Genomic DNA, 27,136 nt, shown 5'->3' on the forward strand with positions numbered 1-27,136 from the left:
AAGATGACTTCAAACTGGAAGCCATTATTGAATCCTCAAATGATGTGGATACTCTACAAAAGGGCCTTACAGAAACAGATGCTTGGTGCCAGAGCCATGGGCTCAAGCTCAATGCCAAGAAATGTATAGTTATCCCCTTTGGGAAAAAAACATGTACCCATGAATTACCATATAGGTGGCAGTACACTAAACACCAGAAGTTTGATAAGGGACTTAGGGACACAGGTGGACAGTGGTCTCACCTTTGATAACCACATCACCACAACAGTCAGGAAATGCTTCTATGTGGCACACCTCATCACTAAGGGCTTTTCATCCAGAAAAAAGGAGGTCATTGTCCCACTGTACTCATCCCTCATTAGACTCATTATAGAATACAATGCCCCATTTGGTATGTACCTCTCAAGACATCTGCAACAACTGAAAAGGCCGCAGAAATACCTCACTAAAAGAATCACAGGCCTAAAGCAGATGCCCTATGCTGACCATCTAAAAAACTCCACCTATACTCTGTCGCATATTGTCTACTCAGAGGCAATCTCTGCTTAACATACAAGGCCATGTCAAACACAGAGCTTTTGGACATGCTACACTTAAAGAAATCCCAATCCCTCAGACACACACTCCAGGGATCTAAACCTTGTCATCACAATGAACAAAACATGTAGGAGGGATAGGTTCCTGACCCAGAGACTCTCCAGACTCTGGAATAGACTGCCCATACATGTCAAGCAGAGCGCCTCTTTGGCCCTCTTCAAAAGGAACCTTGATGATTGGAAGGGAGATAGGAAATTCACCACGGGGATCCTGTCAGTCACCCTGCTAGACAGGGGTCCAGGGAAGTAAATACTCTGGGAAGAAATAGCCAGGGAATTGTTATGGCTACGCTTGTATAGGTCCTAGGGCCAATAGCCTAATACTAGCCTATGAATCTATGAACCTATTTACAAACAAGAGCCTGCTGTATTGTATCTGTTTCTACAAGTAATTTATTTGTAATATTATGAATAGTAATTAATTCTATATGGTAATATGATGCAATAATTGTGCTTTGTGTTGTATTATTTGTATATAACAATGTTTATGAAAATGTACTGCGTGCTTATTATGTATAAATAATAATAAATTATACTGAAACTTGAACATGGACTTCCACTTGTATGCCTTTCCCCCAAAAGTATTGTGTAATCAACTTACCGGCTTTAGGGTATTTTACTTTGTTTCTTTTGATACAATTGAGTGTCCGTACCTGTTAGAGTCTCCATGTTTTACTGCATCATGTGACACAGTCTTGTGCTTGCATTGTTGACCTCTGCTTGTCAAATGACTTCATCTACTCATGATTCACCTTTTGCTCTTCCCATTAAACCTAAAATTGAATTATGATTCACATGCATAAACTGGCATCTGGTGTAAAAGTATAATCTTCCCAGGTGTCCAGCCCTGTAATGCCCTGCCCATTAACTGAAGAAACTCACTAAACACTACTAAATGCAACTGTTCACTGCATGAATCCTTTTTCTTGGTGGCTATCTTTTAGTGCTTTGTGCACAAGCCCTAGTGACCTAATTTAATTTACCTATGTTGCTATTATATTTTTGCCATTTTTCCTCCTTCATTCAAAGCCAACTTGTTTGCATTAGGTAAATATATCATATCCCTACTAAAAATTGAGACATCTGTAGAATTTTTTTCATTCTGCTCTAGTTTAACTTGCTTTCCTAACATATTTTTTAACATTTGTTCTTCCTTAATTGTGAAAATAGCTTCCCTGTTGTAAGGGAAACATCTCATATCCCTGCTAGAATTTGAGCCATTTGCACAAATATTCTTCGTTCAAAATAATTCTGTCATTAACAATTTAGGGATTATTAATTAAAAAGCACAATGTGACTATGTAAAGGTAAGTAGCACAATGCAGTTAGAGTGACATGAACGAATGATGATTGGGCAGACAGGAGTGCAAGCACTGTGTGGTCATGTTGAAGGCAACGCTGCGTAACGAGTCTCTGCAGATGCAATAATGGCAGTAACCAATCAAATGATCTGACCATGTTATGAATGATCACTTGAACTGGGGAAAGTGACATGCAGGTAACATGGCCAGTACTATGGCCATTCACACATGCATCATAGCAGTCTATAGCTGCTACTTGGGCATAACAGGAAGCTCATACTTGAGCTCCACAGCAAAGTGCTGACTGATCTTGTCATTTAAAGTGGAAGTTAATAGGGAGACAAGACAGTCAGACTTCAGAAAGAACAGGCAGCGGAACATGCAGAAGGACATTGGGAATGGAAGTGCAATGTGGGGGATAGTATATGATTTTGGGACAGGAGTCCATTTTTATTTGTCAAAGAAAGGTAGAAGGAAATGGTAGCAATAAGAAGGTGTGGCAAGAAATATAGATACAGAGAAGGAGAGAGGAGCAGAAGAGTAACATATAATACAAAGGATGACAGAGGAGGTAGTAGCATATAACACAGGAACACAGGAACAACTCCAGGCAAACTTTGTCATATAAACCTTTAAGTAGACACACCATCCTTTGTGAGGACTTAATAGTGTTGACCTCCTTCACCAAGCAAGGCCATGCGTGATAACACAGGTGTAAATTTGTGTCTCTACTCATTCAATTATCAAGTCTAGCTTTAAAGACAAAGTAGGACTTTGCTTGACATGAAGTGGTAAATTATTCCATGAGATGGGAATACATTGAATTAATTTAAAAAAAATCTAAATTTAGGTTACTAGTACTGGTGTTTGTAGAGCCACTGGTTTTATGAATACATAGGAGGTCAAATAAGAGTGGGTCTTTCATAGTTTGAAAAGCAAGACGTACTACCTTGGAGCAGTAAGAAGAGGCCACCAAGTATAAGGACAATTGTTCTAACAGGGAGAGACAACAATGTAGAGATTAGGACTGACAGAAGGGGACAACAGTGATGTGGAGGACTGGACAACAAACAAACAAAGGGGTATGACACAAAAACATGGGGATCACAATGATGGGGACTGGTAGGGATGATAAAGGCCTAAGAAACCAACCTCGAGGAGAACCCACCCAGAAGTCAGTCACCCCAGTGGCTCTACTTGATAGAGGCACTGGGAACTAACATCAGGCGGCACGATGCCAGGGCACTTCTATGGGCTAGGCTTGTAAAGGCCATTAGCCTAGTACACTCCTATAAAACTATGAACCTATGAATCATGGATATGTTCTGCTCTTATCAACTTAGAAAGTTGTTAGAATAACAGGTTTTGGGTTAGCACACATTTTCCAAAGGATCTGAATTCTGAAAGTGAAACATCTGTCATTATTTTGTGACTTCAATCCTCCGGTGATTTGTCAGAAAACCGCAAATTTTATAAGAGGCAGACAAAAAATATGAGGCAAAAATCTAGACATTCTGAAAAAAATCTGGACAGTTGAGAGCTATGAATAGAATCCATCTCAAACCCTCTAGATTGTCTTCTACAGGTCGACCTCTGGGGACCTACTGGCCAGCTCAGCAACCAGTGCAGAGTGTGGTAGTTGCCACATCACCTCTGCCTGTACCATGGCTGATCCTGCAGAAAAAGAAAATAAATAGAGAAAAACAAGCAAAATAAAAAAAGAAAAGGAAAAGAAAGTGACACAAATATACAAGTCACATCAGACATTGTTTCAAGGTGTATTCTGTGCTATACACCATCTCTGTGATGATCTAGGGCTACAGCTGGGGGTCATCAGACATTGTTTCAAGGTGTATTCTGTATTATACACCATCTCTGCCATGATCGGGGGCTACAGCTGGGGTCATCAGACATTGTTTCAAGGTGCATTCTGTATTATACACCATCTCTGCGATGATCTGGGGCTACAGCTAGGGGTCATCAGACATTGTTTCAAGGTGCATTCTGTATTATACACCATCTCTGCGATGATTTGGGGGTACAGCTGGGGGTCATCAGACATTGTTTCAAGGTGTATTCTGTATTATACACCATCTCTGCCATGATCGGGGGCTACAGCTGGGGTCATCAGACATTGTTTCAAGGTGTATTCTGTATTATACACCATCTCTGCGATGATCTGGGGGCTATAGCTGGGGTCATCAGACATTGTTTCAAGGTGTATTCTGTATTATACACCATCTCTGCAATGATCGGGGGCTACAGCTGGGAGTCATTAGACATTGTTTCAAGGTGTATTCTGTATTATGCACCATCTCTGTGATGATCGGAGGCTATAGCTGGGGGCCATCAGACATTGCTTCAAGGTTTATTCTTTATTTTACACCATCGCTGTGATGATCGGGGCTACAGCTGGGGTTTATCAGACATTGTTTCAAGGTGCATTCTGTATTATACACCATCTCTGTGACAATCTGTGACTACAGCTGGTGGTCAACAGACATTGTTTCAAGGTGTATTCTGTATTATACACCATCTCTGTGATGATCTGGGCTACAACTGGGCATCATCCAACATTGTTTCAGGGTGTATTCTGTACTATACACCATCTCTGCAATGATCTAGGGCTATAGCTGGGGGTCATCAGACATTGTTTCAAGGTGTATTCTGTATTATACACCATCTCTGCGATGATCTGGGGCTACAGCTGTGGGTCATCAGACATTGTTTGAAGGTGTATTCTGTATTATACATCATCTCTGCAATGATCTGGGGCTATAGCTGGGGGTTATCAGACATTGTTTCAGGTGTATTCTGTATTATACAATCTCTGCGATGATCTGAGGGTACAGCTTGGTGTCATCAGACATTGTTTCAAGGTGTATTCTGTATTATACACCATCTCTGTGATGATCTGGGGCTACAGCTGGGGGTCATCAGACATTGTTTCAAGGTGTATTCTGTATTATACACCATCTGTGCGATGATCTGGGACTATAGCTGTGGGTTGTCAGACATTGTTCCAAGGTGTATTCTGTATTATGCACCATCTCTGTGATGATCTGGGGCTACAGCTGGGGGTCATCAGACATTGTTTCAAGGTGTATTCAGTATTATACACCATCTCTGCGATGATCTGGGGCTATAGCTGGGGGTCATCTGATATTGTTTCAAGGTGTATTCTGTATTATACACCATCTCTGCGATGATCTGGGGCTACAACTAGGGGTCATCAAACATTGTTTCAAGGTGCATTCTGTATTATAGGTTCATATACACCATCTCTGTGATGATCTGGGGGTAAAGCTGGGGGTCATCAGACATTGTTTCAAGGTGTATTCTGCATTATACACCATCTCTGCGATGATCGGGGGCTATAGCTGGGGGTCATCTGATATTGTTTCAAGGTGTATTCTGTATTATACACCATCTCTGCAGTGATCTGGGGCTACAGCTGGGGGTCTTCAGACATTGTTTCAAGGTGTATTCTGTATTATACACCATCTCTGCAATGATCTGGGGCTACAGCTGGGGGTCATCAGACATTGTTTCAAGGTGTATTCAGTATTATACACCATCTCTGCGATGATCTGGGGCTATAGCTGGGGGTCATCAGAGATTGTTTCAAGGTGCATTCTGTATTATACACCATCTCTGTGATGATCTGGGGCTATAGCTGGGGGTCATCTGATATTGTTTCAGGGTGTATTCTGTACTATACACCATCTCTGCAATGATCGGGGCTACAGCTGGGAGTCATCAGACATTGTTTCAAGGTGTATTCTGTATTATACACCATCTGTGCGATGATCTGGGTCTATAGCTGTGGGTCGTCAGACATTGTTCCAAGGTGTATTCAGTATTATACACCATCTCTGCGATGATCTGGGGCTATAGCTGGGGGTCATCTGATATTGTTTCAAGGTGTATTCTGTATTATACACCATCTCTGCGATGATCTGGGGCTACAACTAGGGGTCATCAAACATTGTTTCAAGGTGCATTCTGTATTATACACCATCTCTGTGATGATCTGGGGGTACAGCTGGGGGTCATCAGACATTGTTTCAAGGTGTATTCTGTATTATACACCATCTCTGTGATGATCGGGGGCTATAGCTGGGGGCCATCAGACATTGCTTCAAGGTTTATTCTTTATTTTACACCATCGCTGTGATGATCTGGGGCTACAGCTGGGGGTCATCAGACATTGTTTCAAGGTTCATTCTGTATTATACACCATCTCTGCGATGATCTGTGACTAGCTGGTGGTCAACAGACATTGTTTCAAGGTGCATTCTGTATTCTGTATTATGCACCATTTTTGCGATGATCTGGGGCTACAACTGGGGGTCATCAGACATTGTTTCAAGGTGTATTCTCTATTATATACCATCTCTGCGATGATCTGGGGCTACAGCTGCGGGTCATCAGACATTGTTTCAAGGTGTATTCTGTATTATACACCATCTCTGCAGTGATCTGGGGCTACAGCTGGAGGTCTTCAGACATTGTTTCAAGGTGTATTCTGTATTATACACCATCTGTGCGATGATCTGGGGCTATAGCTGTGGGTCGTCAGACATTGTTCCAAGGTGTATTCTGTATTATGCACCATCTCTGCAATGATCTGGGGCTATAGCTGGGGGTTATCAGACATTGTTTCCAGGTGTATTCTGTATTACATAAAATCTCTGCGATGATCTGGGGCTACAGCTGGGGATCATCAGACATTTTTTTAATGTGTATTCTGTATTATACACCATCTCTGTGATGATCTGGGGGTACACTTGGGGGTCATCAGACATCGTTTCAAGGTGTATTTTGCATTATTCCCCATCTCTGCGATGATCTGTGGCTACAGCTGGGGGTCATCAGACATTGTTTCAAGGTGTTTCCTGTATCACCTGCAACACATAACAGTGGACACTTTTATAAGTAGTCTTTTTCCCTGCATACATCGGACTGTATTGAGGTCTGTGTGTGTGTGTGTGTGTGTGTTGAAAGGTATGTCCCTACCAGCTACTTTACCCTATGGAAAGTCACGTTGCATGAAATGCTGGCATAGGTCACACATGTCCCAGATGCAGAAATCATGACAATTACCTGGATCCCACACAAATACATTGTACCCTTTTATACTACACACTACCTGTCAGCTTATGGAGTAGAAGCTCTTCTGGCTAATATAGTGGACACCATGTGGAGCAGACATGACAATGACTGCAATGTGATTGCAACCTATAGTGACTGAATCTTAGTAGTTGGTACCATTGTGAATAACTTTGGAGCAATGTTCAATGTTATTTCTTATTTTTCTGATGTAACTAAAGAAGGAATTGTGCTTTTCTTTGGTTTCTGTGGCTAGACTGAATTTGTGGAATGCTTTTGTTTTTCTTGTTTATCTTTTTAGACATTTACCTAACTATCTGATGATCTCCTCTGTTTGGGAGCCATTTGTTCTGCTACATAGTCTTAGGGGTGTGTCTTCTTTTTATTACATAGTTTGGTAATGCTAGATGTCCACCATGCTGGTTTGCTTTTAAACCTCACCATTGTAATGGATTTGGTGGGAACTGCCGATATGATACATCTGTTCAGGTATGAGTAGTACTTTTTTGCATAACTCTTAGCATTATCGACATTGTGGGTAATACCATTTAGAGACTTCATCTCAGAATTTCAGGATATTTGTATGTTTAAAGTTCTTGACTTTTGTGATATTTATTTGCATATATTTGGTGGTTTTGATAGAGAAGGTCACTAGTTTCTGGTCTGACTTGACCAATGAGGGGATACCTTGGAGATGGTCCATACAGAAGCTAAGTTTGTTATGACCAGGTCAAATATATTCTGTTTTCCAGCAGGTTTATTTGCATTTTGGTCCAAGGAGTTCTTGTTTATAAAATCTAAGAAATTTACTGCATATCTTACATTGGTAGCGTAGGTCCCCCAGTTAACCACTGGGTAGTTAAAAACCACAGGTTTATTATCAATATGTCGAACTTCGAAATCATTTTTGATAGACATATCGAAAGTAAACCTCAAAAGTAAAAAAAATAGAATGAGTTACAATGTTGAATCTACTGATCGAATTCAGCAGATTCGACATTGTTTTCGAACACAGTACCTGATGTCCGTGTAGGAGTTCACGTACAGTAAACTCCTGTATATGACATCACATTTTTGCAGGGGGGCAAGTCCCCCTCCACTCCCCTGTGGGATGCTGTGCCCCCCACAACCCCTCCTAACTATATATTCCAACTCCAAGATTGCACTAAAGTGAGGAAAGTGATGAATTTCTCTAACCGCACTGTACAGCGATCTCTGTACAGTTCTTCAAATTTATATTAGCGAATGCACAGTACATTTTCTAATATAAACATTCAAACGCTGAGAATGCACCCATATGAACATCTGTATTTTGAATTTTTCGAACATCTGTATTTTGAATTTTCACATGGTTGCATTCTCATCTCGACATTATAATAGTAAACCAAAATCACGTATGATAACAAAATTCATACTTATGGAGAGCTCATCAACAGTATTTAAGAATGTTGTATGGTTTTCTGGGGGCATGGAGAGAGTTCAGTGGCCCACAATGATATGATAGTTGAAACTATTTAGTGTGATTTGAATCTTTATAAGCTTCACTTGAGGGTCTCTAGGTATTGGTTTTGAGGTAATGTTGTCACCACAGTTTCCATCAGGTCTAAATGAGTGGTCAGCACAAAACCTAAGTATTAAGGGGTGCTCTCTGGGTACTTAAATCATGTCTTTGTAACAATACAAATATGGATGTACTCCAAATGCAGATGGGCTTTAAGGTCTAGCAATCTGTTATTTAGACTTCTAGCAGTAAGTAGACCCCCATTGATATGGTCATTGATAGATCTGATTTGGAAGCTAGGTTGGGCGGACCATTAGCTGTAACTTGCCTAAAACAGGCACAATGGGGGAAGCAAAAGATTTTGCCAGTATGAAGAAGCCTTGGAATGAGAGGTGTAGACTGGTATTGGCATAATATGCATAGTTGTCAAGCATCTCATCCCATGCTGACACATACTGGATCCCCTTAGAATGACACAAGCTGTTTAGCCAGTTGTTACAGCCAATCATCTTTTCGTTAAACCTCAGTATCTTTTTGGTGATGGCAGGATTCCACTCAAAACTAGGCACTTATCTGCATTTGTGACAGGCATGGGAAGCTCCATCATGTCTCTCTCTATATCCCTCAGGTTTTTGCGTGCTAGGCTGTTTACCCCAGCATAGACCGCTACCATACTGTAATCACATTTAACTGGTTCAGTGGTTCTAAGGGCCCTTGTGACACTGGCAAGCTGCGGCTGTGCTGACAGACAGTTTAGGATCATTCTGCTTGAATGCTTGGATGTCATTAGTCTATGAGGTGTTGTTTCCTGGGGACTCTCATTAGTGTTGCCACAAATGTGTGTTGCAGTGCTTAGTGTACTCTGGGCCTTGCACCTAATGTGCTGTTGTGGCTTGGGTAAGGATATTTTTTGTGCATCTGCATAGGATAGCTTAGTGAGAGTATGTGCAGAGTGTGGTGTAGGTGAATGATGCCTAAAGGATGTGTTGGATTGTGACAGTGTGACCTTGAATTTGGCTAAGTAGGTGCGTCTCTAATTAGCAGACAGTGATGTGTTAAGTAAAAGACCATCATCTGTGTCTATCAAGCCATTCTTCCATTGCATCAGTATATCATGTGCTATGAGGTTGGCAAGAGAGGGTGGATTAGCCGGAATACCTTCAGTTTTGACCAGGGGTGTGAGGCATGTCAGAAAGATAAGAGAACATGCAAGTGTTTTAGTTTCCAGCCTAAATTATTTGATTGAATAAACAAATTAATACGGCAGAAGTAAGTAGTTTGGGTTATTAAAGTATTTGATTACTTAAATAAATAAATAAAAGTAGTTGATGAAGTAAGCAGTCTGGTCAAGACTGGCTGCGTGATCGGCTTCAGAAGTGCTACTGTGCTCCACTGTTTAATTCCACAATTAATACAACTTTAATAACTGGAAGGTTGAGCTGACCAAGGTTTCTAGGAGAGAATTCAAAAAATGAAAGTGCCTGTGTCTGTCGAACACAGTATTGCAAGAAGCTGCAAGGTGAGCTGCCCAGCACTGTTAAACTGAGGAACTAATGTGAACGAATCATTAAGAAAGCAGCTAGAGCTGCAGCCAGTAAAGTCTACCCCTGTGAAACAGCACAAAATTATTCCTTGATGCTGAATAACCACTACCGCTCTCAGCAAGTTTTACTGCCTGATGAGAAAACCAGCTTTAACTGAACTTTAAAGTCAAAAGTAAATGCGAAAGAGTGAAAAGGAGTGGAAAGTTCACAGAAAGTGTTTTATTACACTACGGAGATGCAGTCTAATGCATTATCAAAGGAAAACACTCTGTGCAACAAAATAGAGGATGGCGCTTTTAAACACAAGTAGTCAGAGGCCAATAAATGCACAATATCAGTGAGTTTAACTGAAAATGAATAAACTGTAAAAAAGTGGTAAGACTGGTGCAAAATAACAGAAAAAAAATACTTTAGTTTACTAGAAGAGAGTACAAACTGATTTATAAATAGGTGACTGTTTAAAACACAAAGACAGCAATTTTAGTCACAGCAAGATGCTGCTTCATCAGACCATTAAAACACACCTAAATTGCATAATATGTAAAAGAAACAATGTACTCAAAAAACACAAATCAGAACGCAAAAACAAATCACATGATCAGGTCCAGATGAACAGCAATACAATGTATTAGATCTAGCATTCCATAGCCTTATATGCATATGACCACCTATCGTACAAATAAATAAATAAAACAAAGTATGTTATTAGACACAGATAATAATGGAGAGGATAATGGATCACTTGAAACAACAGTAAAGATCCAAAAACACATAAAGTGACCCAAAGCAATATGGTAGTCAAATAAAATAGTAACGTATCATACAACAAAGAAACTTTAATAAATGTTAGAGCTGTCACAGTCACAATTAAAATCTTTTATATATATATATATATATATATATATATATATATATATATATATATATATACATACATACTGTATATATAAATCCATAAAATACTTCAACCAGTCATAAAATTCAACAGAGAAGTAACATAGCAGCAATGTTATACCTATAGTCTCCTCGACTTCATTTAAAGAAACATTGTCCTATTTTTGCAAAAATAATAAAATAATAAATAAATGAACAATAAAAACTCACTATGAAGTATCTCATTAAAAAAACACCTCACTAAAAATAAATAATGAGTATATATTTTTATATTTATTTATTTGCGCAAGGTCCTAGCTTTAAGAAGTGGTTTAAAGAAACCTTATCATTCAAGCCTTTACCTGCATCTGCTCTTAACCAAATAATCCACCTAGTTTCAAATACCTTTATTAAGTTCTCAATGTCACCCCCACATTCATCAATTTCAACTACTTTGATAAACAAAATCTAAAAATATGTGTAGAATTAAAACCAGTAACATGCTTAGCTAATGCATTTGTGGTAGTGCCATTTCTAATATTGTAAATATGCTCTATAATCCTGTACCTAAGCCTCCTATTAGTTTTCCCTACATAAAATGCGGAACATTTACTACATAAAGCCAAATAGACCACATTCAATGACCCACAATTTGCCTTAACTTTAAAAGTAAAAATCTTACCAGTATCTGGATGTTTAAATTTTCCTGAAGAATCAACAATGTACAAAAATTACATTTATAACAAAGCAACATCACATGTGTGACATTCAATGGTGTGCCATTCAACCTATCTTTAGGATAATACAGAAGTCATTTGAGGGATTTCTTATTCTTAAATAGGAAACTGGGTTTCTCACCTACTATCTTTCTTATATCAGGATCACTGGTTAAACTGGGCCAATATTTCTTAATCACCCTTGTCACTGAGTTAATATTACTAGTATAAAAAGTAGGGATATGAACCACGTCTCCATTATGTCCATCTGTTCTTAAACATCCCATTATTGTTTGAGAAATGTGGTTTAGGCAAGATTAATCTTTGACTAGATACTTCCCAAAGAATACCTTCAGTAAATTTATCATTATATCTTTCTCTCTAAATTTTGTCCTTAAAGCACCTAATTCATTTATAAAATTATAATTATCTGCATTCAACCTCAAAATTCTAATACTTGCAATGTTTGCAGTCTTTGTTAATATTGTGAGAGTACATGGATATCCTAACTGTTGGCAATATCACAATCATCCAGTCATTTGCTGTTGAATGAAAAAGAAAAACGTCCATAGCTTGTTTCTGTAGCATTTTCAATGTGACTTGATACAATGCTACATCATCAATACAGCTAAACACATTTTTCTCCTTGCAAGTATATGTCTTTGTCTGTGGCAAAAATGGGAAATACTCTTCAATGATTGTTATCACCCTTGTTTGAGGGTTCAAATCCATACGTGTTCCTGTTGCAAGAAAATAATGCTGATTAAACATTGGAAATGTACATTTACAGTACTTGAATCCAAATTTTTTTTCTTTTTTCTTTATGGCTTATGGGCCATTTGGCATTGTGCTTCTTTGACTGGCATCAGTCATAGGTTCATAGGTTCATAGGTTAGTACTAAGCTAACTGCTCTTGTGAGTCATTTTAAGCCTAGCCAATTATCCCTTGTGAGACTCAAACCCTGCACCTTGTGTTTGTGTAACACCTACACCTTAACCACACCCCTCCTAACCCCAGTCAGTAGCAGTGCATGGCAGTTCAACTCCAAAGGTAAAAACTGACAAATTGTATTGGGATTGCCATCAATAATGCAATGAAGATTAGCATTGTTGTGTTTCCCCTCAGTGGCCTGGACAGTACTGAGTGAAGAAAGTCAAGTTGTAATACATCTATCTCTGTGGCATAATGTGCACATGTATTGATCTTAGAAAAAACGTACTGATGCAGGGCTTGAAACTTGTTCACACATCATTTTACTGAGGGAAGTCATACTAAATCTTGACACTCATTTTGGTTTATGAATATCTTGATGTGGGAACCTTAAATAAGGCTAGTATTGAATAAAAGTGACAGATAAGTCATTTCAATTTATGCCAGTATTAATTGTGTGTGCTGTGTGAACAATGAAACTATTTCTTCTATTCACTGTGTCCTTCTCAATTTCCATGGCATTAGCTAATGTCCTGATATTGTGAGCCATACAAGTAATAATGTGACAAAGAGATGTAAGAAGGCTGGATGTATCAATACAATACAGTAGTAGATCTGCTCATTGCTAGATATAGATATACAATGTGATTCATTTCATGTTTCTTCAAGTTGTTATTTCAAAACAATTTTTGAATGTTTTTGTTAAATTACATTTTGCTTTCTGCATTTGCATCCCACATGAAAGCATGAAATGAACTTTCTTGGCTTAAAGAAAAAAAGTGAACATTTTAATTTAGTTTAGCCAGCCTTATGTATCATAAAACAACCTGTCAGCACTGTGTGACCATCAGCACTTTGGATAGGACTCAGTGCAGAAAATACACCTGTCAGGTAGCTTTCTCTGTGGCACAAGCTGTAAGTGCAGTGAGCTTATAGAAAAAGGACAGACCAAGCATTATTTGACTCCACGTAAATGATAATTTTACAGTTTGGTCTGAATACATATTTAATTGCATTTTGTGATACTATTGTGTTGCTTAAAAATGAATATAAGTATTGCTAGCAACATGTGTGCTGCTGTGTGTTCACTTCCACATTATTTGTCATTAACTACAAGTCTGATAATGTATTCTACAAAGTACATTTCTGATGTTGTAATGAAATGTTAGAAGGATGACTGTGTCACTTGAATGCATTTCTTGCTCTGGTCAATGCTACACATATCAATTGATTGCATTTAATTTACTGTCAGCTTTTTTTCTATCATATATTTTCTTGTAATGCCGTTTCCATTTGTTCTGTTCTCATCAGCCCACAAACATGGTTCATTACCTAAGGAAAGAAGTAAAAAATACAATTTAGTCTGCCTTTTGTAGAGCAAATATGTTTGGCATCGTTGCATGGCCCTCTGCACCATGGATGGTACTTACTGCAGAGAATGCACCTAACAGATGCATGTTATCTGTTGCACATGGTATAAATGAAATGAAGTGAGTAAAATAAGGTACAGAAGGCATTGTTTGAATCCTGTGTAGAGATCACATTGCACTTATTCTCTGTATGTAAATTTATTTAGTCTGCATTTTCTCTCTGCTGGGCATTGCACAGACATGGTTCACTTCCTAAGGAAAAAGTGAAAATTTTAATTTAGGCTGCCTTATGAAGTACAAACCAGCTTGGCAGCATTCTTTGACTGGCAGCACTCAGGATAGCAGTCAGTGAAGAAAGTACATCTTTCTTGTAACTTTTTCTTTGACACAAGGTGTAACTGATGTGAATTCAGAAAAATAAGACACATGATGCATTGTTCAAATGCTGTTTAAGAATCACATTGCATTTATTCTCTGGGTGCAATGTATTTATTTATTTATTTATAATCTGCATTTACTCTCTGCTTGGCAGCACACAAAAAGGTTCACTACCTAAAAAAGTGAAACAGTTCATTTAGGCTGCCATATGTATTGCAAACATGCCTAGCAATGGTATGCTTTCCTCAGTACTCTGGACAATAATTGGGGAAAAATTCCACCTGTCTCATACCTATCTCTGTTGCACAAGGTGTAAGTGCATTTGACTTTAGATAAAGAACACAGGGCATTAAGGTTCAAATCCAGTGAAAAGATAATTTTACAAAGGGTGTCAGAATTCCATTTCTCACAACATTTTTATTAGGACTATAAAACTAAAGAAAATCATAATGTTTCTTGCAAGCAGTGTATCACCAATACTTGCATAAGTAAACTTTTCTGTTTAGCATATGTTATTAATGCTTCATATATAACCTTAAGCTAATGTGTGTCCAATTTTGTAAACATGACAAAATGATATTTAATATAAAATTCACTTGCATATGTATGATGGGCATAATACTTTTGTTATAATCATCATGGCTCATCACATATACTATGTGCTTAGGACAGTTATGTCTTGTGAACTATGCAGCTATGTGACATACCCCACCCTGTATTACTCATCCAATTTAACTGAATCCATCTGAAATATATTTCCAAATAAAAATACTAACTTTTAGATAGGAATGCAGTTCCAGTACTAATTAACATTACACACATACAGACCTCTCTGAAGTGCATCTACAGTCATTCTGAAATTAGTATATCTCTAATTTACATGCTAAAAGGTAGTTTTCCTGTGGCAATGTCAATTAATAAGCTTAATTTCAGTTTTTGCATGCTTTATCACAAGTTCATTTCCCAGCTGGTACAACAAGATGTTAACATTGTGTAAACCCTAACATCACAATACATCACAATTCATCCCCTTTCTTCTTCCACAGTGGAAGGATTAAAAGCCATGCCATTAAGCATTTGATTGTTGAACATTGGGACCTGTGTCAGTAGGTTGAGCATTACACATAGCAAAGCTTAATGCCATGTTTCACGACTTTACTGCTATGTGATGTAAATAGTGTCAATGTGTCTTCCAAGGAATCCATCTGGTTTCAATTGTGCAAATGCAGTTAGCAAAGCTGTGCATCTTTGCCCGCAAACATGTACCCACAAGATCTGAACTGGGTGTCAATTCAGACATATTTTGTGAGCATGACTTTTGCAGACATGTCTAGTAAGGGAAAGAATGTTGCTAAATTTAGAGCGCAAAGGTGGGTTTTTAGAAGTCCAGGATATTTGTGGCACTCCTTGTGAAGTGCTACAGCTGTAGGTGGTTGCAGGGGGATTATACTGGGTCTCAGTATTAGGCTGAGGCTTGGAATAGCTTAGCTAAGGCTGTCTCCAGTGCAACTGGCATCCCACACACTGAGGAATAGTGTCATCACCACTATAGTGACCTAATGAAGTACAGGTAGGACCTCTTAAGCTGAAGGGGGCTAAATGTAGGACTGTGGCCACCCCTCAGTTGTACTGACCCATAATCTGTCTATGATATGGCATTAATGATCTAGCCAGCCATCCCAGTTACTCATTATGTTTTCATGTATATTTATTTTCTTTTTGTACTGTACAGCTACAGAGGAAATAGCTGCAAACCATAAAATGTACTAGGGGAAATTATCTCACCTCAGAGAGGCATGGTATAAGTGTGACTCATGTCCAAATTCATGCCAGAAATTTCTTTTCATTCCCTCAGTCAGTATCTTGAATGGAAAAACCTCAGCAATGAACTCAAGCATGAATGCCCTCCCCAGTAACTCTTGCTACTTGTATTAGGCAGTGGCAGTGATAACACTATATTAAATGTGTGTGGGTTCAAAAGCCAGAAGCAGCAATTCATTTTTAATACTGGATAATTATTTACGAAATATTAAAAGCAAAAATGTGTCATGAACACTTCAGTTATGGTAATTGCATTTATTACATTTGAATGCTTATATTCTATCTGTCATAAAGAAATAAAGGCTGCTCTTTGTTATATCATAGCTGTGAGATTTGCTTATTTTATTATTGATTAATACCTTTCCATCATATATGGATGAGGCAAAGGTGTACAATAGTAAATTATCATAATTGTTTATATATTGCCAAATAAATTTATTGAAAAATACAGCAATGTTAAATGCCGTGTAGCTAATTATTTTTTTATCTCCCCCATCTCTGTCTTTTTTGTGGGGGGGGCTTATAATTTATTAACATTCTGATGTTTGCATACCTTGCTGCTGAAAAACAAATGACCAACAACACAGAGAGGTAGATTGACTACTGTGGCTCAGCCTACCATGCCTCCACAGATGGCAGCACAGGCACAGGCACCTTGCACCTTGGGTTCATAATATGTCAGTATTGCCACTACAATAACTGCCTACCTGCTCCAACTGTGTTAGGTAGCTCTGCCCTGGCTGCTGGTGCAGTGGTACCCTCTAGAAACAATATCAGTCAAGGTGGCAATGTTGTCACCTGGCAGAACCTGACACAGTTGATGGAGGATATCATGGAAGGAAGCCTTGATGCACATATCAGCAGGGTTGAAAAGATCCTGCATCAGATTGCAAAGACAATGCCATGTCCAGCACTGACACAGGTAGCTGCTGCAGGAGATAGTGATGACAGTTCTCAGGGTGAGATCTAGATTCTCACTGTTCTCAAGTTGGACTTGGGTGAGCCTCTGATGTCACCTACTCATCTCCAATCATGGTGTCCCTCAACCTTTTGTCATCACCATCCCTGTCTGTATTGTATGTCCTGTATGCCTTTGTATGCTTCCTAACCAACCTACTACTTGACCCCCTGATTCCTAAGCACCTTTCCCAACATTCTTCTCTATCTCTAAAAAAATAATAAAAAAATGGTCACTTGTCCCACAAAAAAAAAAAATGGCCCATACAAAGATCTCCACTTTGCCTATGTGGCATCTTGACACACTTGATTTGGTCCAATTCACTATACAACATTATTCTGTTGTCATCACCCATCACTGGTGTGGTGGCACTCAAAAGTCATGAAATTATGTGTACAATTGTATATTTATGTTGTGAAGAATTGGATAATTATAGTGCTCTCCATGACCCTCCTATAAATTCCTATATTCTTTCCCGTGCCCTTCCCTCTGCTTGACAAATCCATTTTCACCATTGTCCTATCCACCCCTTTTTCACACATTTATTCTGGGTAAAAAAATAGATTGACACACAACAGACATGGCCAGAAATGGCCCTTGGAAAAGACTTAATTTTATGACCTCAGCATTTGCACAGAGGTTGGCATAACACAGTAATGCTGAGTGACAGTGAATGCTGTTTAACTTCTTATTGTAAAAGCTGACAATTTCAGTTTAATCTGCTGCGGTCTTGTTACATTTGCACACATTTGCTTAAATCTGCTGCTCTGTGAGAATACAAAGAAAAGGCAGACTGAAAGCAGTATTGTGAAATTGTTAACGTAACAGTTCTTAGGCTGCTGGATGTAATGAAGTAGGACTTCTTATGTGTCTTGCTGAAATAATTACCCTGTTTTTAGACTCATGTTTTTGCATAGTGTCATGGGTTTGATTACAGCTGTAGGTCAATTTATTCATTCATGACATTTCATATTACTTTCATATATTTAAATGCAAATGTCTATATTTCTCTCCATATGCAATATTTCATTAACATAACATTTGAATAGTACAACATGACATCATTTGCCAAAACATTGCAGCACCAACAGGAAAGATATCAAGTCATCCTTATCCTGCTTATATTTTCATGTTCTTACCACTCTCCTAGCCCTTATTTGTCAGTGTAGCAAGCAATTTATTGTACAGAGCAAGACAAATTAATGATGATTTAATAAGTAAGAGTAACATACCATACAGATGTAGCTACACATCCCACAAAACATATTGTTGCAATTTCTCTCTGCATCTCTCTCTCTCTTTCTTTATTCACCCCTCCTGCTTCAATAAGTTGTCACTGTGCTTCAGCTGAAGTAATAATTTCTTTGTGGTGTGATGAGATAATGCATACATGTATAGATAGATTTTTTGTCTACTTCCAGTTGTTCTAATCCAGCCATTATCTAAGTGTTATTCACTGTTTTTCTACACTATTTGATGCGCACCTGTTGGCTACATATATATTATGAGCCATCATTATTCTTGTTTTGTCATAAGTTACTTTGTCCCTGCCTTCATCACACCCTGTTGATGTATCTTCTTCCTTCTATATCATTATTCTTCTACCTCTGTATTTGCACAATGTCTGGCACTGGGCAACAAATGCAAATAATGCTAAATGGAAGTACACAGCTTAAGGCAATCTCTTATGATTTTATTGTCCTAGATTGAATTACTCCATTGCATTTCACTCCACTGTGCATAGCTATGTATATTAAGTTAAATGTACTTTTCAACAAGCTGAAGAGTTGGATGTACAGATTATAGTGGTCAGTAGGGTAATAAAGATGAAAACATGCATTCATGATGGATGAAAAAAATGTATCAGAATGTTTTGTCTGACTCCTGTGATGTAAATGTTGGCTACACCTTTCCTTAACAAATTATTATCCTGCTGTTATATTAATGTGCCTGCTCCCATTTGTTGAAACCTGTCTTGTACTGATCTTTGCACAAATGTCAACACAGAGCAACAGAGAGTACTGCTAATTCCCATTCTAAATACTATATGTCAGGATATGATAATTGATGCACTAATACTTTACCAACAGCAGGACAATTCAGCTTGACAGAGCTGCACTCAGAGTAACAGAAAAGAAAATCTAATAATTATTGTTTTAGATTGCACGTTTGTATGTGTGCATTAATTTTGACAACAGGTTATCTTGGTTTCAGAATGATGCTGTCTCAGTTAATTAATTTGTTTAATCAATGTCTGCTCTAAGATGTTTACACTTGCAACTGTGTTACACGCTTGGTTAACCTCTTCTCAGATAATCCATCACTGTTATTTTGCAATACACTGTCCTATGTATGACTTCCATGTTTGTGATGTCAATGCACATGGTACAAGTATAAGAAAATACACCATAAAATTGCAGGAAAGTTTGAGTGATAATCCAGGGGGTTACAACAGAGAATGTTTTCGGCATCCCATAATATGAAATGTCAATGTTTCACACAGTTACGCAATTTGCTTGACGGACAGTATCTAAATATTAGTAGAGAAGTATGTAATTGCATGGGACAATCATAGAGATGCTACATTGTCCTGTGCACACATATGCATTTGTTGCACAACCTGTGATGCACAGCACCATCTGTTGCAAGCAGTGGATTTTCAAGAAGTACAAAAGTACTATTTCACCTTGATAAAGTCAGTCTTTTCCCTTGCACTTGCAACTAATACAGTACTCTCTAGAATGTGTAACTTGATAGGGAGGAGGTTTGATGCTCAACATGGGAAACCTATGCATCTGTGTCTGTGTGAGTGTGTGTAACACTTGGTGCTGTATCCACTCACCCTCAGAAGAATACATTTAACTCTTCACAAAGCTCCCTCATCCCATTCTTTTACTGAAACATGCTCCTGCAACACAATAATGATGAGATTCTGACAAACAGGCACGCTCTCCCCTTAAGAGTCAGACTTCTCTTGTGGCGCTTGCATTTCACACTATTATCAAGAATGGGTTAAATAGATAGGTAGGAGGTTTAAATACAGCAGTTAACGTGTGTGTGTGTGTGTGTGTGTGTTTGTGCGTGTTTGTGTGTGTGTGTGCGCGCGCGTGTGTGTGTGTGTGTGTGTGTGTGTGTGTGTGTGTGTGTGTGTGACTGTAAATGAATTCAGTATTGGTTCATACTTATTTGCATTTGGCAACTATTACAACTCCAGATAGTTGTAAAAAGTCACCTTACCAGAGACTTCTGCTTGGTAATACACTGCTGATGTCACCCCCTCATAAACACTTATGTTTCACCTGTACACAGCATTTTGTAATACTGGCAGCTGATAATGTGCTGTATAGATGTTGTAACTAGATATGTAGAGGGTGCCTGTCCATCCCTGCTTTATGTACACTTCCACATATGAGATGGATTTACAGTGGCACAGTGCTGTGCTAGTAAATTGTAACATCCCCAGGGAAAAAATTACTTTTGGGCCACACAGTGTTAGCATAATGCTATAACTGCAGTATCTCACAGATGGAGTGCAAATTCTCTTATGTCGCATGGCTTTGATAGTGTACTTTATACATTTGGTAACTACACATGTAGGATGTTTGAGGCCAGAAGTGAGTGTTTCTTTCACCTGCATACTGTGTGTGCTATTCTTCAAATACATGTATGATGTGTAGTTATATAATGCTATTGTGCACTTCAACTACTTTTTAGCATAACCATCCAGCTAATGGTTATGTCATCCATTTAACTGTCTACTGTCCCAGATGTACCTCAGCATGTTGTGTAGCACTTGTGATTTAGACACTTATCTGTAAGTTGTGATCTTAAGTTTTTAGTTCAAATCACGCTATTACTGCTTATATTATGCTGTGTCAGTCTTATTGTGACTGTACATGTCACTAACACTGCTGTCCAATACATCTGCTATGAATACGTATAAATGTTGATTCCTGTTATAATTTCTCAAATAGCAATGCTTTTATTCAGAGTAACGATGACATATGATTACATTTTCCTTACGTAACATATGTAGTATGTGTTATTGTCTGACACATGAGAATGAGACAACATTCTGCATGTTGTTGTCTTAGTACAGCAATTACAGGCATACATATCCCTTGCAGCAGTAACATGATGTAATGCCGTGACATACTGACATATCTCACAATTGTTAGTATGTACCATGGAGCATTCATCCTGTAAAATATCATGTATTTCTGTTGTTACATGCTCAGGTATTCAACAGCCACATTCAGTGTCTGTTAGCATTGTTGGGCCTTATACTGTAATGCATGTATGGCAGGCAGCCACTACAGGTATAATGTGCCAATTTACATTGGGAGAGGCCTACACCAGATTGTTTACAACAAATACATTTGATGTGATAAGTTAGCATAAATAGAGTGTCACAGACATCCTCTATGGCTGTTGTGGTTCATCCACATGTCATTAGTCAGTAGAGTCACATAGCTTGCTGTTCAATGCCTAAAATGGCAACATTATATGAATATACCGACATTACATAAACACCATTGTATCTAGGTTTTTCTTACCAATTGTTATGTTGGACAATTAGACAATGATATACCATCACCTCTTTACCCCTTTTTAAGCACAATCTGGATAACTGGATAGGAAATAGAAAATACATCCCAGGGATTCCACCCGTGTCCCTGGTGGACAGGGCCATTGGGTGGTGGTTTGTTTATGCATAGGCTAAACTTTTGGCTAGGTTTATAAGGGCCTCAAGGCCAATAGCCTAGTAACGTCTTATCCATACCCCCACCAGGGGCAGCAATATCCTAGATCTGGTCATTACCAACATGGGTGACCAGTGTTCCACACCAGAGGTCAATTTCTCGTTGGTCAGATCCAACCACAAGCTAATCACCCTAGACGTCCACATCCCACCCCACCCCCCCATTAGGTAAACCATCGTAAAAAATTTCTCCAAAGCCAACTTCACACTCCTTAAGACAGAAGTGGCAAACTTCACGACACCCATGCAGACGGACAATAGAGGCACGACTGCTGAATCCTACACAAATGCACTTTATAAGCACTTACACGAGTGCATGGATCATGCTATCCCTAACAGAACCAAGATGCTATCCTCCAAAAAAGGAAGCCAATCTGGTGGTCCCCTGCCATAATCAAACTCTACAACAGAAGAAAGAAACTGCTACAAAAAAAGAGTAAAATCCCATGATTGGAGGAACTCCCTGGTCAGCCTCAGTAAGAAGCTGAGATCCCTCATAAAATCCTCCAAAGCTAGTTACGAAAACAAAATCGCCACTGTTTCTAAAGACAACCACAAACCATTCTATAGCTATGTCAAGAATCTCAATGGCAACACTCAGATCTCTTCTGAGTTACAGCACAATGGTACTAAATATACAGAACCAACTGATATTACCAGTATCCTGGCAGATAGGTTCAGTGCTAATTTTACCCCCCTCTCATCCCCTAAAGGGCCCATCTCTATTCCGGAAGAATGCAAAGTTCCTGTAATCATGGCTGCACAGGTAAAAACCACACTCTCCAATGCCAAGAACACAGCATCCATGGGACCAGACAACATCCCAGGCTGTTTTCTGCACGAACTACAAAACGAACCGGCACCCCACCTAAGTACCATGCTCAGTCATAGCCTCACCTCAGGCTTTGTGCCCACTGAATGGTGCACAGTGACGGTTATCCCACTCCACAAAGGAGGATCCACCAAGGACCCCGGAAACTACCGCCCCATTAGCCTGATGAGTCTGGTCTACAAGGCCATGGAACATATCATCATGGAACTTATAAACAAAGACATTGGTAATCTCCAGACTCTGTAACCCACCTAGTTCGGGTTTGTAAAAGGCAGATTATGTCTCCTAAACCTGATAGACTTCTTTGAAGCAGTCACCAAAGCCGTAGATGAGAATAAGGTTGTTCACACAGCCTATCTAGATCACCTCAAGGCTTTTGACACCATCCCCCACTCTGCAATTATAGATAACCTGATGAAACTAGGTATAAATCCCTATGTCACAAGATGGGTTGCCAACTGGCTCACTGACAGAACCCGGCACACTGTAAAAGTAGCAGACTCCAAATCTGACTTCAGACCAGTGGCAAGTGGAGTATCACAGGGTTCAGTCCTGGGTCCTCTCCTGTTTGGTATCTACTTTTCTGAAGTACAGGCTAACACAGAAGGTCTTTGGCTAATGAAGTTCGCAGATGACTGCAAACTAGGAGCCATAATCGAAACTCCTAATGATGTGGACATCCTACAAAAGGGCCTCGCTGAGACAGATGCCTGGTGTCACAGCCATGGCCTCTAGCTCAGTGCCAAAAAGTGCATTGTCATCCCTTTTGGTAAAAACTCTGTACCCATGAACTACCACATAGGCGGTAGTCTACTTAATACCAAAAGTGTGATAAGAGACCTTGGGACACAGGTGGAGAGTAGTCTCTCCTTTGATAATCACATCACCACAGTAGTCAGGAAATCCTTCTACGTGGCACACCTCATCCCAAAAGGTTTCTCATCCAGGAAAAAAGAGGTAATTGTTCCCCTCTACTCATCAATCATTAGACCCATTATAGAGTACAACACCCCTTTTGGTACCTCACAAGACATCTACAACAACTGGAAAGGCCACAGAAATACCTCACAAAGAGGATTTCTGGCCTCAAACAGATGTCCTACACAGACTGTCTCAAAAATTCCACCTTTACTCCATCGCATATCGCCTACTCAGAGGCAATCTCTGCCTAACATACAAAGCTATGTCAAACCCAGAGCTGTTGGACATGCTCCATTTAAAGAAATCCCAATCCATCTGAGCTACACGCTCTAGGGACCTAAACCTTGTCACCACAATAAGCAGAACATGCTGGAGGGATAGATTCCTGTCCCAGAGACTTCCCATACTCTGGAACAAACTACCTAACTATATCAAGCAAAGCTCCTCATTAGTACTCTTCAAAAAATATCTTGATTGGATGGGAAATAGGAAATTCACTCCGGGGATCACTTCTGTGGCTCTGCTTGACAGGGGCACAGGAAAATAATTTTCTTGGGTGGTGAAAGCCAGGGCAACTTTTTGGCTAGGCTTATATAGGCCCTAGGGCCAATAGTGTAGTACCTACCTATGAACTGATATGATTTTTTAAAAGATCCTACCACTTAAATGCAACGTATTTACTCAGGGCTACCTCTAGCCTCATGGTTTGTTTTGGATTTGTAAATATTGTAATACTTTCAGTGTTAATGCCTGTTGTACATAATTTTACTGTGCCATTAGCTGATGCCTGCATTGTCGCTTAATTCTGCTCTATTATTGTTGTTCCCACCTTAAGCTATGTACTTTATGTTTTGCTTTGTACTTATTGAATATTCTTTGTTGTTTTATAACTTTCTTCAACCCTGAGCTGAGCCTGGAATGGTCCATGAGGATTAGTATGTACCCTGATTAACAAACAAACAAACTGTATGTGCATACAAACAGGTAAACACAAAAGGTACCTATATACATATCCTTTTTTCACGCATTTGTTTAATGTAATTTTTTTTTTTTATTGCTTTGTCAGGTCTGGAAGAACATTTTGGGACTGAAAAGAAGAATGGGTCAGGTAGGGTTTTTTCATAATTCTTTTATTGTCGTGTAGGATACTATGATGTTGTCTTTTTAGCACTCTGTCATCAGAAAACCAGGTGTACCTTGCATTACAGTTTAAACACAAATGCTTTATTTTGGACATTGACTCTGCAAGGTGTTCACTGAACAGTTTTTGTAGCTGTATAGAAGCAGTTTTACGCAGCAGTTCAAGGACAGAGTTAAAAGGCTGAAGGCAGGCATCTACATCTAAATTCTGGTTCTGTGGGCCTACCTGGTTATTAAAACAAATTAAATAAATAGGTAATAGTGCAGGCTTGTTATTATATAATTGTCAAGGAAAGTTTCACATATTAAGATAAGAAGTCTTTAAGGAAGCTATATCACCTTGTGCCACTTAATACTGGAAATGATGTTTCTGTCTCCAGCTTAGAAAGTCATTCTTTTAAGTTTTCATTTATTATCAGAAGTAAATCAGCTATCAGAAGCTGATGTGCTATGCAGACCTGTTATGATCTCAAGTCTTGTAAAATGGATAGCTATTAAAAGGAGGCAGTCTTTCTTGGTGCATTATGTATTTCATTCACTGACATTTGATACGATAGCCAATGTATTTGCTGAACTGTAGTTAAAGTAGTTACTGGGAATGTATGGTCAAATGATACATATTGTTTTGCAGTTTGTCTAATGAAATTGCTCTAACATTGTTTTCAGGATCCATCTAGAGACATATTTTATTCAAAGTATCTATAGTGTATTGTTTGTAATTAAGTTAGATGTGAATTTTGTGTCAGGCAGTAACTGTTACACAGAAATGAAAACCTTAGATATTGCTGCAGTATGTGACTCAGAAGTCTGATGTCAAATCATTTTTCTTGTTCAGTTATGTGACAAAAATATTCTATGTATTTATGATGTACAAATTGCATACTATCTTCTAAAGTGCGTTTATAATTGGGAAAAGAGGAAATTACTGAACACTACCACTCCTAATATTTGTTTTCAGCACATTCATTTGTTTAGCAGATCACCTCTTTTTTAATGTATTTTAATGTGACCAGAATAAAGCAGTCTTTAAACTTGTTCTGACTAATGAAGTAAACAGTGGTAAAAATATCATTTTTTCTAAACATGATCTATACCATATATATATATATATATATATATATATATATATATATATATAAGACTATAGATAAGACTATATCATCAAAGAGTGAACATTGAAAAGAATGAAGGAGAAGCAATCCATCTTTTTGGATCAAAACACAAAATAACAAAAAAAAATTATTTTAAGCAGGAGACAAGCACGTCTGCACCACCTCTCCTTGTTAATTATATATATAAACTCAGATCACACAGCAGTGGGGAAATTTCAAATTCTCAGACCAGATTCTGCTGTGCCACGATCTCATATGCAAAGCAATCTGGCAGCCAGGAGAACACAAAAAAAGAAAGTTTGCTCTTTTGTGCAGTCACTGTTATGCACTGCAACTATAGCTCTATGTTTTTATTTATCACTGCATCTGACAACAGTCAAGCCTCCCATTATCAACCAGACATATTTGTCCTCTCACCTAGGTACTCCTTAGTGAGAGTGACACCTGACCAGAGTGGCTGCATACAGGCAACTTTAATGGTAGTTTGTTCCCAGTCTGTCATCCCAGCAACGAAGGAGTACATGTAATTGCCCTAACCCCTGCACTTGGTAAATAACTAGTGACCTTCATCATCACAGGAGACACGAAATGTTCCCATGCACTCATGAGGATAGCTACCATGCTCGTGGATACATAGCCAAATGCCTTGGGCCATCCTTTATGTCACCTCCTCCCCTATGAGGGCTTGTTGCATTAGATACTCTCAATCTGCTCCCCCTCCCCAAGAATATGTACATTTATCTTTCCCATGCCAGTTCCAGTGAAAAAGAGAGAATGTAATTGAATTTGGGTCACTTGTGCTGTACTCAGAACTTTAGCCCTCTATGCCAATGGACCTGGCAGCCATTATCTATTGCTTAACAAAATATTACATTAATTTTATTTTATTAGCCTTTTTTTGTTTAACACACCAAATAAGAATCAGCTTGAGAGCTTGAATAGAATGTAGTGGACACTCATCAAATGCATATAGCTTCACACAAATCTACTGACAAGAATGTTAAGGGGATGAGTGCTTAACTCATAAAAAATGGTGATAGAGGATCTGGTTTGTAGGTGTCTTAGAAAAAATACTGAAACATGATATACTGCTAGGGAGTTAAGAGAAAAGCAGCAGGGATAAATACTCTACAGTAACATTTGGGCATATATTAGGAAACATAATAGAAAATAAAATGGTGTACACCATAGATTGAAAGATGTAAATGACCACATTCATGAGATGAATCTCTTCAGCATAGAGATATTTCAACAGTTAGTTTTAATAC

This window comes from Protopterus annectens, chromosome 11.part0 (assembly GCF_019279795.1).
Source record: "Protopterus annectens isolate FY-2018-M chromosome 11.part0, PAN1.0, whole genome shotgun sequence".
NCBI classification, from domain to species: domain Eukaryota; kingdom Metazoa; phylum Chordata; order Ceratodontiformes; family Protopteridae; genus Protopterus; species Protopterus annectens.